Below are 9,336 nucleotides of genomic sequence, written 5' to 3' on the forward strand. Positions count from 1 at the left end.
GGGGCTTGAACCCACGAACTGTGAGATCATGACCTGAGCCAAAGTTGGACACTTAACCAACCGAACCACCCAGGTGCCCCAGCTTACATTTACAAGGGCTATCAAAGTGAAACGTAGTGGATTTAACTTAATGACAACCTGACTTACAACTACACAACTTTTTAAATTTTGCAATTAAAATTGAGTTATGTCTTTACTGACACGATATTGATAAAGCTACTCATCTTGATCTAGACTTCTTCAGGGGAATTCAGTTCTCTTTTTCACGTATTGTAGCAAGAAAATCAGCTGATCCTCAAACCATGAGGATATATTTTTTTTAAGTTTATTCATTTATTTTTGAAAGAGAGCACAAGAGCCAGGGAGGGGCAGAGACAGAATCCCAAATAGAGTCTCTGCTGTCAGCAGAGCCTGATGTGGGCCTCAAACCCACGAACCATGAGATCATGACTTGAGCTGATATCAAGAGTCAGGCGTTCAAATGACTGAGCCACCCAGGCGCCCCACCACGAGGATTTACTTTAATGGGCCAGAAATGCTTCTCCCCTCTGCAGCAACAATAGATTACCAGCTTCAGGCATTTAACCAAAGGAAGGGGAGACTGAAGATGTAAAAGTCTGACCTTCCTATACCAGATGATGAGCTCATTACCAAACTGTTAGCTACCAGAGAAAGCAAAATAAACACTGAAAAAGCCTAAAACAGGGCAAAGTCAACATTAGCTCCTAAAAAGTCTGCCATGAAAAACATCCTGTTCTTTGAAGTTTTTTCTTCAGAGTTGTGCAAATTTGATTCAGAAAATAGCTCAGTTGGTTTGTACAGGGTGGGGCAGGCGGCTTGTGCATAAATGTATGATCATTAGTTTGCGTTGTTTGTATGCTTCAGCTCTGAGAACAGGGGAAGATGTGGGACGCAGACTGAACAGTTTAAGGTATTTTGTATTTTCAGTTCCTCTAGTCAATGCCTGAAGTATTAGAAAAAGTACTAAAACAATTTCAAGGCATCAGAACTTTCCACTTCCACCCAAAGTATTTTTCTTCTTCCAGCAGTTATCTGTTAAATAAAAGGAGGACAATAGCTTGTTTATAAAGTTTTCTTCCTTTGTTTCACGAGTTAATATTAACATGCTTACAGGTTAATGATGTGTGTGGAGAAGCCTTTCCTACCTAACCTTGTTTATAAATCTACCAAACCAGGGGTGCCTGGGTGGCTCAGTCGGTTGAGCTTCTGACTTCAACGCAGGTCATGATCTCACGGTTCGTGAGTTTGAGCCCCTACATCAGCTCGCTGCAGTCAGCCTGTCAGCACAGAGCCCACTTCGGATCCTCTGTCCCTTTCTCTCTGCCCCTCCCCTGCTTGCGCTCTCCCTAAAATAAATGAATGAATGAATGAATGAGTAATAAATAAGTAAATAAATCTACCAAACCTTACTCTAGACAACGTCCTCCTTTAAACTCCTCCTGTCCTGGTGAAGCTGCTACTTTCTGATGCCTCTAACTCAGGGTACTTGTTTTATTTTTAATAATGCCAGAGCACTGTTTTTGGTGTGGTGTCTAAGATGTGACTATTTAGTATTTGCCAAAATGTTTGGGATAGAGTAACTTTCAGTTGGCCAAGTGGATTGGGACTTTTGTAGTTTTGTTTTTGTTATAAAAATTGCTTTCTGTAGCAAAAACCAGTGATAGATATGCAAACAATTAAGATAAAGGAATCCGAGAATATTACTAACTGTGAGAGAAGGGCAAGAGAAGACAGAAACAGAGAAGAACTACAAAAACAACCATTAAACAAGAAACAAAATGGCAGGGTGCCTGGGTGGCCCATTGGGTAAGCATCCGACTTCAGCTCAGGTTATGATCTCACAGTTCATGAGCTCCAGCCCCGCATCAGGCTCTGTGCTGATAGCCTGCAGACTGCTTGGGATTCTCGCTCTCTGTCTCTCTGTCTCTCTGTGTCTGCTCCTCCCCCGCTCTCTCGCTCTCAAAATAAATAAACTTAAAAGAATAAATAAAGTGGCAATAAATACATTCTTATCAATAATTACTTCAAATGTAAATGGACTAAACACTCCAATCAAAAGACACAGGGTGACAGAATGGATAAAAAGCAAGACACATCTATATGCTGGCTGCCTACCTGAGACTCATTTCAGACTGAAAGACACATACTGATTAAAAGTGAAGTAGTGGGGAGCACCTGGTCGGCTCAGTCGGTCAAGCACCCAACTTCAGCTCAAGTCATGATGTCGTGTCTTGGTTCACAAAGTCGAGCCCCACATGGAGCTCCCTGCTGTCAGTGCAGAGCCCATTTAGAATCCTGTCTCCCCTGCTCATGTGGGTGCATGTGCACTTTCTCTCTCTCCCAAAAATAAACATTTTTTTTAAATGAAAGGATAGAAAAGCATTTATCATGCAAATGGAAGTGAAAAGAAAACCTGGATAGCAATACTTATGTTGGACAAAGTAGACTTTAAAACAAAGACTGTAATAAGGGATAAAGGAACACACTACATAATCATAAAGGGAACAATCCAATGAGAAGATATAACAATTGTAAATATTTATGCACCCAATATGAAAGCACACAAATACATAAAGCAGTTAAAGACAAACATAAAGGAAGTAATCTATAGTAATATAATAATAGTAGGGAGACTTTAACACCCCACATACATCAGTGGATAGATCATCTAAACAGAAAATCAACAAGGAAACATTGTCTCTGAATGACACATTGGACCAGAAGGATTTAACAGACGTTCCAAACATTCTGATTACACATTCTTTTCATATGTGTATGGAATATCCTCCCGAACAGATTGCATGTTAGGCCATAAAACAAGTCTCAACAAATGCAAAAAGACTGAGGTTGTACCATGCATCTTTTCTGACCACACACTATGAAACTAGAAGTCAACCACAAGAAAAAAATCTGGAAAGAGCAAAAATAAATTGGAGGTTAAACAAAATGCTACTAGGGGTGCCTGGGTGGCCCAGTCGGTTAAGCGTCCAACTTCGGCTCAGGTCATGATTGCACGGTTCATGAGTTTGAGCCTGGCATTGGGCTCTGTGCTGACAGCTTAGAGCCTGGAGTCTGCTTCAGATTCTGTGTCTCTCTCTCTCCCTGCCCCTCACCACTTATGCTCTCTCTCTCTCTCAAAAATAAACATTAAAAAAATAAAAAATAAATAAAATGCTGCTAAACAATGAATGAGTTAGCCAAAATATTAAAGAGGAAATAAAAAAAATACATGGAGACAAATGAAAATTAAAACAATGATCCAAAATCTTTGGGATGCAGCAAAAGCTGTTCTAAGAGGGAAGTTTATAGCAATACAGGCCTATACCTCAAGAAGCAAGAAAAATCTCAAGCAACTTAACCTTACACCTAAAGGATGCAGAAAAAGAATACACAGAACCCAAAAATAGTAAAAGGAAGGAATAATACAGATTAAGACAGAAATAAACAAATAAAAACTAAAAAACAATAGAACAGATCAATGAAACTAGGAGCTGGTTCTTTGAAAAGATCAACACAATTGATAAACCTTTAACTAGACTCATTGGAGGTGGGGGGCAGACTCAAACAAAATCAGAATGAAAGAGGAGAAATAATAATTGACACCACAGAAATACAAAGAATTATAAGAGAATATTGTGAAGAATTATATGCCAACAAATTGTACAATCTAGAAGAAATGGATAAATTCCTAGAAACATACAATCTTCCAAAACTCAATCAGGAAGAAATAGAAAATCTGAACAAATTACTAGTACAAAATTGGATTGGTAATCAAGAAACTACCAGAGGAGGGGCCAACATGGTGGAGAAGTAGGGGGATCCAACGTTCCCTCACCTCTCAAACAAAGCAGTGTTGAAGCTAAAGGACTTTGAACTCTGAGAGTCTGGGAAGCAAAGAGACAATTGCTTCCAGGGACCCACCGGGACAACCTGACGGGCCATAGGTGCATGACTGAGAACTAGGAGAGATAAAACGAACAGAGGGGAGGGATCCCCTTCTGCAGAGAGACAAAAGGAAGAGAAAAAGAGGCTGGGGAAACATAGGACTGTATCTGGACAAGAGAAAACTGTCCGACCAGGACAGAAGGATCCAATTTCTGACTGAGGGGCTTTCTCCAGACTGGGGCCAGCTGCCTGGATCACGAACCTAGGGAGAAGGGGAGCCAGCTCCGGCTCGGTGGCTAGTTCAGAGGTGCAGTCCACAGTAGAAGAAAGTGATCCCCTCCCTGGAGTGCTGTGGGACAGGACAAAGCCTGCCTGTGCCTGCCAGTCAGAAATCATATATTAGGTGGTATGGAGCAGGAGTTTGAATCCCAACCAAATGCCAGGGCATGGAAGTCGGCAGAGTGGGATAAACTGCCTTGTTTGTGCCTGTGGCATAGTGAGGACAGCTCAAAAAGAGTGGTTTGGGACACTTGGTCCATAGAGGAGACACTGGGATGTCATCATTTTTCTCCCCACCATCACCAAGGTGGGGCCTCAGGGATCAGACAGCAGGGCCCACAGTGGAGGCGGGATCGGCCTACACCAAACCACGCTCCTGTGCAGCTGGTAACTGCTTATCTACTGGAGTGGGATTGATGCTGAGGAACCTCATGGCCCCTTCTCCAGACCAGCACTGCTGCATTGCCTGGCTTAATTCTCAGACAATTCTTATTATACAGATATAGCCTTCCTTCCTTTTCTCCTTATCTCTTCCCTCCTCTAGTCTGGTTACTCTGGTTGTCGGTTTGTTTAAGCAGACCTATTTAATCCATTCTCTTCATACCTGTTCCACACCTCCTTCTTTATTCTTTCTCTCTCTCTGGATTAAGCTGAATAATTTCTCTGGTCATTTCTCTCTTTGTATGGGACAAGGCCTCTTCCATCAGTACCACCTCCACCCTGTTGTTTACTTGCAGCTGGTGTTTCTGGTTTTTTGATTTGGGGTTTTTTGTTTATTTTTTTGTTTTCCTTTCCAGGCCTACTTCAACAAACAAATCAAAGCGCATCTAGTGGAGGGTTCAAAATATCACTACGAGTAGGGAGATAAAGTAATCAAAGTCACAACAACAGAGTGCAAGTAACACTCTCCAAAAAACACCTCCTGAAGGGCCAGCCCCTGGACAGTATATGAACCCTCTTTAATATAGTAGTGCTCACAGGTGCAGGGCACATAACAAGCTTTTAAAACACTAAGGGACAGAAAATAGCCAAAATGATGAAACAGAAGAATTCGCCTCAAAAAAATTCCAGGAAGAAATGACAGCTAAATAATTGCTCAAAACAGATATAAACAATATAATTGAACACAAATTTAGAATAATAGTCATAAGGTTAATTGCTGGACTTGAAAAAAGCATAGAAGACAGCAGAGAATCTACTGCTGAAGAGATCAAGGAACTAAAAAATAGCCATGATTAAGAAATGTTGTAAATGAGGTGCAAAATAAACTAGAGGCAGTGACAGCAAGAATTGAAGTGGTGGAGGGGAGAATAGGTGAAATAGAAGATAAAATTATGGAAAAAGATGAAGCTGAGAAAAAGGGAGATAAGAAAATTCTGGATCACGAGGGGAGAATTAGAGAACTAAGTGATTCAATGAAACGGGACAATATTCATATCCTAGGAGTTCCAGAAGAAGAAGAGAAAGGGGCCAAAGGTGTAGTTGAACAAATCATAGCTGAGAATTTCTCCAATCTGGGGAAGGAAACAGACACTGAAATCCAGGAGGCACAGAGAACTCCTTTCAGACATAACTTGAATTGATCTTCTGCATGACATATCATAGTGAAACTGGCAAAATACAAAGATAAAGAGAGAATTCTGAAAGCAGCTAGGGATAAACGGGACTTAACCTATAAGGGTAGATACATAACAGTAGTAGCAGACCTATCTACCGAAACTTGGCAGACCAGAAAGGAGTGCCAGGAAATTTTCAGTGTGATGAATAGGAAAAATAAGCAGCCAAGAATCCTTTATCCAGAAAGCCTGTCATTCAGAATAGAAGGAGAGACAAAGGTTTTCCCAAACAAACAAAAACTGATGGAATTCATCACCACTAAAACAGCCCTATAAGAGATCCTAAGGGGGACTCTGTGAGTGTTGTAAAGACCACAAAGGACCAGAGACATCACTACAAGCATGAAACCTACAGATAACACAATGACTCTAAACCCATATCTTTCAATAATAACACCGAATGTAAACAAACTAAATGCTCCAAACAAAGGACATAGGGTATCTGAATGGATTAAAAAAAAATAAGACCGATCTATTTTCTGTCTACAAGAAACCCATTTTAGACTGGAGGACACCTTCATATTGAAAGTTAGGGGGTGGAGAACCATTTATCATGCTACTGGAAGCCAAAAGAAAGCTGGAGTAGCCATACTTATATCAGACAAACTAGATTTTAAACTAAAGACTGTAACGAGATGAAGAAGGGCATTATATAATAATTATAGAGTCTACCCATCAAGAAGAGCTAACAATTGTAAATGTTTATGCACCAAATTTGGAACACCCAAATATATAAAACAAATCACAAACATAAGCATCTTATTGGTAAGAATGTGGTAATTGCAGGGGGAATTTAATACTCCACTTACAACAACGGACAGATCATCTAGACAGAAAATCAATAAGGAAACAATGACCCTGAATGATACACTGGACCAGATGAACTTGACATAAGTATTTGGAACTTTTCATCCTAAAACAATAGAATATACATTGTTCTTGAGTGCACATGGAACATTCTCCAAGATAGATCACATACTGGGTCACAAAACAGCCCTCAATAAATACAAAAGAATTGAAATCATACCAATGCACGCTTTCAGATCACAATGCTATGAAACTTGAAATCAACCACAGGAAAAAGTTTGGAAAACCTCCAAATGCATGGAGGTTAAAGAACATCCTACTGGGGCGCCTGGGTGGCTCAGTTGGTTGAGCGTCTGACTTTGGCTCAGGTCATGATCTCACAGTTCGTGGGTTCGAGCCCCACATCAGGCTCTGTGCTGGACCACTTGCTTGGAGCCTGGAGCCTGCTTCGGATTCTGTGTCTCCTTCGCTCTCTGCCCCTCCCCCACTCATGCTTTGTCTCACTTTGTTTCTCAAAAATAAATAAATGTAAAAAAAAATTTTCTTTTAAGAGCATCCTACTAAAGAACAAATGGGTCAACCAGGCAATTAAAGAAGAAATTTAAAAATATATGGAAAAGAGATTTGACCCAAACAGATAACATCATGAATGAAAATGGATTTATCACAACCAATCCCTCAGAAATACAAGCAATTATCAGAGAATACTATGAAAAATTATATGCCAACAAACTGGACAACCTGGAAGAAATGGACAAATTCCTAGACACCCACACACTACCACAACTCAAATGAGAGAAATAGAAAATTTGAACAGACCCATAACTACTGAAGAAATTGAATCAGTTATCAAAAATCTCCCAACAAGTAAGAGTCCTGGACGAGATGGATTCCCTGGGGAATTCTACCAGACACTTAAATCAGAGATAATACCTATCCTTCTCAAGCTGTTCCAAAAAATAGAAAGAAAAGGAAAACTTCCAGGCTCACTCTATGAAGCCAGCATTACCTTGATTCCTAAACCAGACAGAGACCCCACAAAAAAGGATAAATACAGGCCAATATCCCCGATGAACATGGATGCAAAAATTCTCAACAAGATACTAGCAAATTGAATTCAACAGCATATAAAAAGAATTATTCACCATGATCAAGTGGGATTCATTCCTGGGCTGCAGGGCTGGCTCAATACTCACAAATCAATCAATGTGATACATCACATTAATAAAAGAAAGGATAAGAACCATATGATCTTGTAAATAGATGCAGAAAAAGCATTTGACAAAATACAGCATCCTTTCTTTATAAAAACCCTCAAGAAAGTCAGGATAGAAGGAACCTACTTAAACATCATAAAAGTCATATATGAAAAGCCCACAGCTAATATTATCCTCAATGGGGAAAAATTGAGAGCTTTCTCCCTGAGATCAAGAACATGACAGGGATGTCCACTCTCACCACTGTTGTTGAACATAGTGTTGGAAGCCCTAGCATCAGCAATCAGACAACAAAATGAAATAAAAGGCATCAAAATTGGCAAATAAGTCAAACTTTCACTTTTTGTATATGACAGGATACTCTACATGGAAAACCCGTAAGACTCCACCAAAAGACTCCTAGAACTGATGCATGAATTCAGCAAAGTTGCAGGGTACAAAATTAATGTAGAGAAATCGGTTGCCTTTTTATACACCAAAAATGAAGCAACAGAAAGGGAAATAAAGAAACTGATTCCATTTACAATTGCACCAAGAACCATAAAATACCTAGGAATAAATTTAACCAAAGAGGTGAAAATCTATACACTGAAAACTATAGAAAGCTTATGAAGGAAATTGAAGAAGACACCAAAAAAATGGAAAAACATTCCATGCTCATGGGTAAGAAGAATAAGTATTGTTAAAATGTCAATACTACCCAAAGCAATCAACACATTCAATGCAATCCCAATCAAAATTGCACTGGCATTCTTCTCAAAGCTAGAACAAACAATTCTAAAATTTGTATGGAACCACAAAAGACCCCAAATAGCCAAAGTAATATTGAAGAAGAAAACCAAAGTGGGAGGCACCACAATCCCAGACTTTAGCCTCTACTACAAAGTTGTAATCATTAAGACAGTATAGTATTGGCACAAACACAGACACATGGACCAATGGAATAGAGAACCCAGAATTAGACGGGTTCTCTACTCTACATACACAAATGTATGGCCAACTAATCTTTGACAAAGCAGGAAAGAGCATCCAAAGGAAAAAAGACAGTCTCTTTACCAAATGGTGCTGGGAGAACTGGACAGCAACATGCAGAAGAACGAAACTAGACCACTTCCTTACACCATACACAAAAATAAACTCAAATGGATGAAAGACCAAAATGTGAGACAGGAAACGATCAAAACCCTAGAGGAGAAAGCAGGCAACAACCTCTTTGACTTCAGCCACAGTAATTTCTTACTCGACACATCTCCAAAGGCAAGGGAATTAAAAGCAAAAATGAACTATTGGGACCTCATCAAAATAAAAAGCTTCTGCACTGCAAAGGAAACAATCAACAAAACTAAAAGGCAACCAATAGAATGGGAAAAGATATTTGCAAATGACATATCGGATAAAGCCCTAGTATCCAAAATCTATAAAGAACTTACCAAACTCAACACCCAAAAAAACAAATAATCCAGTGAAGAAATGGGCAGAAGACACGAATAGACACTTTTACAAAGAATACA

General features: G+C 39.6%; 1 non-coding gene across 1 annotated transcript; it reads left to right on the top strand.

Moving 5' to 3' along the window:
• The first annotated feature begins 6,934 nt into the window (after positions 1 to 6,934).
• Positions 6,935 to 7,019, top strand: TRNAQ-UUG (transfer RNA glutamine (anticodon UUG)). The gene has a single exon. It is a non-coding gene; the product is annotated as a tRNA-Gln (tRNA).
• The last annotated feature ends 2,317 nt before the right edge of the window (positions 7,020 to 9,336 follow it).

Source organism: Acinonyx jubatus, chromosome A3 (assembly GCF_027475565.1).
Source record: "Acinonyx jubatus isolate Ajub_Pintada_27869175 chromosome A3, VMU_Ajub_asm_v1.0, whole genome shotgun sequence".
NCBI classification, from domain to species: domain Eukaryota; kingdom Metazoa; phylum Chordata; class Mammalia; order Carnivora; family Felidae; genus Acinonyx; species Acinonyx jubatus.